Genomic DNA, 6497 nt, shown 5'->3' with positions numbered 1-6497 from the left:
CTATGTTCCACCCCTCCTCTAACTACTCCTTCCTAATCTTTCAAAGCCCTCAGCGCCATGGCGCGTGGCTCTATTGCCAATGCAAATGACAAAGGCGCATTGGACATCCCTGCCTAGTACCCTCGGAATAGACGGAAGGGCTCAGACGTCACTTCGTTAATGCAAACAGTGGCAAATAGGGCCGCAAAAAAACAGCTGTACCCACGCCATGGAGCTCGGTCCAAAAAACAGCTGTACCCACGCCATGGAGCTCGGTCCAAAAAACAGCTGTACCCACGCCATGGAGCTCGGTCCAAAAAACAGCTGTACCCACGCCATGGAGCTCGGTCCAAAAAACAGCTGTACCCACGCTATGGAGCTCAGTCCAAACCCTCATTTCTCCACAAAGCGGTAGTCCCACTCTACCCGGTCGAATGCCTTCTCCGCATCAAGTGAAACAATGATCTTTGGAGGCAGACACTTCCCAGGGGTAAGAATCACTTTCAACAACCGTCTCACATTTGCTGTCATCTCCGCAATTTCAATCACCCACGTTATTTCCACGGCTTAAGCTGGGGAAATCTCTTTTTTAAAATTTAGAGTACCCAATTATTTATTTATTTACAATTAAGGGACAATTTATCGTGGCCAATCCACCTAGCCGGCACATCTTTGGGTTGTGGGGGCGAGACCCACACAGACATGGGGAGAATGTGTAAACTCCACACGGACAGTGAATCAGAGTCGGGATTTGAACCTGGATCCTCAGCGCCGCAGTCCCAGTGCGCCACCGTGCTGCCCCTTCTCTAAGGAAATCTTATTCTCTGCTAGCACTTAATTTCCTTCACCAATTGATCCAGTCTGCCCACCTGATGTCTATCGGGCCACGAAGCAGGTTACCCCATTGGCACCGACAAGGGTATCCTTACCCAGTAGTTCATCACAGCACTTAAAGAGTTAAACCGTCAGATACTGTTTCACCTGGGCTTACTTTCAAATCATTCTTTAATTTTGTTTCTTTGCTTGATAGTAATTTGTAGGCCAAGTTAAATGTTATTATTTTTCTTGCCATCTAATGTTGGGCAGCGTATTAGGCCTCAGCGCTTGTTATGTTAGTTTAGTTTTATGCGGTGCACGGAATGAGCAGTTCAATGGAATTGACTGATTTCATTCACACTCTTGGTTTCACCAACAGGTGGCGCTCACACCCCATTGGCAGAAGCAGAACCTTTGCGTTGGCGATCACCGCCCATTATGTCACAATCTTTCCCAAAACACAATATTACAAGTCTGCTCAGCAACAGTGGTCTATTTTTAAATGCTAACAAGGATTGAAATAAAGTGGTTGAAATTCTGCACATCTCCATTTATTCTGAGCTTGACATGTTATAAATTGGAATAATTTCACAACTTCTTTTTTAAGCTTTGCTGGCATTAAAAAATCCTAAATATCATGTCACTCATATGGACGAGGAACATATTTGGACCTTTTATGCTGCACATGACTCATATCTATATCTTTATTTCATGTTTGCGTCCTCATGTCCCTTGCTAACTGAACGTTTTCCTTTTGCCTATTTATGAAGCAGCTTGTGACATTTATTTACATTACAGACACTATATAAACATGCGTTGTTGTTGCTATGCAAATATCCCCAGTGCAAGAAAGAGCTGAGTAATCATTTTGACTTACTCTGATTGACGTTTTATCAAATTGATTTTCTCAATGTATAAAAACTGGTAACCATCGCTGACGCTGTTCTTTTATTGGTTGAACGAGCCAAACATTTCACAGTTAAAATAAACGTGTTATTTAACATCCTGCACACCTATATTTGTGGTACATTCCTTCTTGGGCGTACAGCCCAAGGGGTTCTACTCAATTTCCAGCCCCTCGGTGTACTATGGTCCAGACAGCGACCTTCCCCATTGCACCTCTGGCCAAGCTTTAGTGCGTTCCTCAGTATCCTGGGCTTTGGAATGTGCCCGTCTGCAACATTCGGCCAGCGACAACTCTTTGCACAGGAAGACTAACAAGTTTCCGGGCAGGCCAAAGGGTGTCTTTCACCCAATTGATGGTCCTCCAGCCGCACTTGATGTTTATTCTGGTGTGCGTCCCTGGGAACAGCCCGAAAGAAAAAGAATGTGCAATTTTTTAGCATCTTTTGCAAAGTGTCTCACAGTCAGAATTATTTTTAAGAGCTTGTTACTGCTCTATAGTCAGGTGCTGTCTATTTATGCACAACAGAATTTCACAAACGCAATAAGATGAATGATTAGTTGGTTGAAGTTGGCAAGGACATCAAAAAAACTTTTTGCCTCTGATGTTCGTATCACCTTCATACAAACTCCAAAGTAACCCCAGTCACTTCCAGAAGTGTAGTCTCCAGGTGTGATTGGTGGGATGATTGTCCAATCATCTCTATGCTGTCCTTATAGCAGAGTCACTATGTACAGGTGTAAAAGAGCTCATTCTCCATCGTGCATTACCTGTAGAAAATAATTGGTGTATAAACTAAATCCTTTCCTGCCAAAGTAATAAGAGCAAAGCCCGGACAAGTCTTTATTTATTCAGAACCTTGCATGTGTAATTCTGATGGCGTCTACCTCAGTGTGTGATATGTGACAGTATTGCTGCAAAATTCACATTGCACTTCGGCACAAAGCTTGAAATTACGTCAGTGAAACTATTACGGAGGACAGCAAAAATTTCACCTCAAATGGAGATGACACTGTTTGGTCTAAAATGAGTACAATCCCTGCTTAACTCAGCATTGATGGTTCGTGGCTGTCTTGCCAAAAGGCTGTGCAATTCACATTTACATTTTCTGGATAGTGATGTGCTTGGCCAACATTGTAATAAATAAAAGAGGTGAAACAATATATTATTCTGTAGGTAGCGTTTACCTAAAATGGCACGTTTTCTTCATTTAAAAATAACATTAAGTATTTTGTAAAGGGGTTCCAGATAACACAGACCTTTGGAAGTTGTGTCCAGATTAGTGAATCAAAGTTAGCTGTGGTTCAATGGTTAGCATTCTCTCTGAGTCAGAAAGCCGTTGATACAATTCCCTATTCTAGAGGCTTGGAGTGTGTAATCTAGGCCCCCAATTAAGTGCAGTACTGAGGGACTGCTGCAGTCAGAGGTGCAACCCTATCAGAGGAGCTGTTACATTTAAACACCATCCCTCCCCTCAGGTGGGTGCTAACAAAAGTGTAGAACTATTTCAAAGCTGTGCAGGATGATTCTCCTGCTGTCCTTGCCAATATATATCCCTCTACTAGCTCCACTGCAACAGAAATAACTGGGCTGTAACACGAGTGTGGGACTTTGAATGTTCCGTTGCCTGTTCACAACAGCCACTGTACTTCCAGTACACAGAGTTGGGTGTGAAATGTTTTGGGATGCGCACATGTCATGAAAGGAGCTATAGAAATACAAGCTACATTTCTCTCACAGTGACATATTCGAGCTGAATCACAAAACTAATTATGAAAAAATATTCCTGATATAATATACTGATTATTGTAACTGCCTGAAATTTTTAAATGCTAGTTAGTTATCTTGAATGCAAAATCCCAGGTAAATTGTGTGACATCAGCGTAGTGCAATTTTCATAAATCACTGTTCAACAGTATAACACCCATTATGGAAAATTGACGCCTTCTAAACAGTTATCGCTCATAATCCACTTACACCAATAAACATTGATTTTCTTGTGTCTATCCTATGATATCACATCATAGAAACAGCTCATAGCAACTCAGTGAAATATTGTGTTGGAATCCAATGATCATTGTTATGTGGGCAGCTACTTTGCAACATCAGAATTTCACAAGAAGCAGTCAGACAAAGGATCAGCAAATGTATTTATTTTGCTAGTATATTCCAGTGAGGAATTTGGACAGTGCCCAGCCATCTTTGATGCTTCCTTGAACTGAAAAATGGGCGAGAGATATTACAGCAGGTGTGGCAGACGCAACTCAAGACAAGGCAGTTTAAAAAAAAATTATCCGAGAAAAATGAAAAGTTGAATAAAACTCGTCTAGGATTCAATCCCAAAACATTCAAATGCAAAAATGTTTCTGGTCCCAGATCAAAAAGTTTTGAACCTGTTCTTTGAACTGATTCAGTATTAATCAACGAGCTCGGTATTTCAAATCGAGTTAATGTCACTTATTATAGGGGGACTCCACACATCTCATACTCGGGCTGCTTGTAGCTGAACCCCCTTCCTATGAGATAGGTCTGCCTCTAATTAAAATAACTTAAAAGAGTTTCTTACAGTTAAGGTTCTACCGACATGGGGGTCAATTAGCTTATTTGGCTGGTTGGTTGATTTGTGGTGTGAAGCAATGTAACAGTGCGGGTTCAAATCCCGTACCGGTGAGGTTATCCGCTAAGGCCCCGCCTTCGTAACCTTGCCACTCGCTTTTTTAAAATTTAGAGTTCCCAATTCATTTTTCCAATTAAGGGGCAATTTAGCGTGGCCAATCCACCTACCCTGCACATTTTTTTTTTTTTGGGTTGTGGGGGCGAAACCCACGCAACCACGGGGAGAAAATGCAAACTCCACACGGACAGTGACCCAGAGCCGGGATCGAACCTGGGACCTTGGCGCCGTGAGGCCGCAGTGCTAACCCACTGCGCCACCGTGCTGCCCTCGCCCCTCGCTTGAGGTCTGGTGATCCTCAGGTTAAATCACCACCAGTCGGGCAACACGGCGGCACAGTGGTTAGCACTGCCACCAGACCCCGGCTCACTATCGTCCGTGCAGAGTTTGCACATTCGCCCTGTGTTTGCGTGGGTTTCACCCCAATAACCCGAAGATGTGCAGGTTAGGTGGATTGGCCACGCTAAATTGCTAAAAGAAAAATCACCACCAGTCAGCTCTCTCTATCTCTCAAAAGGGAGAGCAACTTGCGACCCTCCGGGGCTGTGACATATTAGCAAGTTTCATATTCTCACCACGCTCTGGGTAAAAGATTTTTTCAAAATTCCCTGATAGACTGTGTGGAAGTCTAGTTTATAACTCCAAACCGTTCATACATTTACAGTTCTTTTTAAAAAATATATATTTTATTAAAATTTTTCAAACAAAGATTTTTCCGTTTTTACAACTCAACAAGGGATTAGACATTAACTAGTAAATAACATTATTTAAATAATATAGTGAACTAACAACAACAACTAAAAAAACAAATAGCAAAAACACAAAATAGTGCTCCCCCCCCCCTCGGGTTGCTGCTGCTGTCATTTCTATCTTTTCATTATCGTTCCGCGAGATAGTCAAGGAACGGTTGCCACCGCCTGGAGAACCCCTGAGCCGATCCTCTCAGCGCAAATTTTATTCATTCCAATCTTATGAACCCTGCCATGTCGTTTATCCAGGCCTCCACGCCTGGGGGTTTCGCTTCCTTCCACATGAGTAGAATCCTACGCCGGGCTACTAGGGACGCAAAGGCCAAAATATCGGCCTCTTTCGCCTCCTGCACTCCCGGCTCTTCCGCAACCCCAAATATAGCTAACCCCCAGCCTGGCTTGACCCGGACCTTCACCACCTTTGAAATTACCCTTGCCACACCCTCCCAGAACTCATGCAGTGCCGGACACGACCAGAACATGTGTGTGTGGTTCGCCGAGCTTCCCGAGCACCTCCCACACCTGTCCTCCACCCCCAAAAACCTGCTCAGTCTTGCTCCCGTCATATGTGCTCTATGTAGAACCTTAAATTGAATCAGGCTAAGCCTGGCACACGAGGACGAGGAATTTACCCTACTTAGGGCATCAGCCCATAGCCCCTCCTCAATCTCTTCCCCCAGCTCTTCTTCCCATTTTCCCTTCAGCTCCTCTATCATCGCCTCCCCCTCGTCCCTCATCTCCCGGCATATTTCGGACACTTTGCCCTCTCCGACCCATACCCCAGAAATCACTCTATCTTGGATCTCCTGCGTCGGGAGCTGCGGAAATTCCCTCACCTGTTGCCTCGCAAATGCCCTCACTTGCATATACCGGAAGGCGTTCCCCGGGGGCAACATATATTTTTCTTCTAGCGCTCCCAGACTTGCAAACGTCCCGTCGATAAACAGGTCCCTCAACTTGCTAATTCCTGCTCGATGCCAACACTGGAACCCCCCATCCATCCTCCCTGGGACAAACCTGTGGTTATTCCTTATCGGGGACCACACCGAGGCACCCGTCACTCCCCTGTGTCGCCTCCACTGCCCCCAGATCCTCAAGGTTGCCACTACCACTGGGTTTGTGGTGTACCTTTTCGGGGAGAACGGCAGCGGCGCCGTCACCAGCGCTTTTCAGCTCGTTCCTTTACAGGACGCCATCTCCAGCTTCTTCCACGCTGCTCACTCTTCCTCCCTCATCCACTTACAGACCATCGACACATTGGCGGCCCAGTAGTAGTCGCTCAAACTCGGCAGCGCCAGTCCCCCTCTGTCCCTACTGCGCTGCAGGAACCCCCTCTTTACTCTCGGGGTCTTTCCTGCCCACACAAAGCTCGTAA

Source organism: Scyliorhinus torazame, chromosome 16 (assembly GCF_047496885.1).
Source record: "Scyliorhinus torazame isolate Kashiwa2021f chromosome 16, sScyTor2.1, whole genome shotgun sequence".
In the NCBI taxonomy this organism is placed as follows: Eukaryota; Metazoa; Chordata; class Chondrichthyes; order Carcharhiniformes; family Scyliorhinidae; genus Scyliorhinus; species Scyliorhinus torazame.
The sequence above is the reverse complement of the archived record's forward strand: the minus strand, read 5'-3'. Positions refer to the sequence as shown.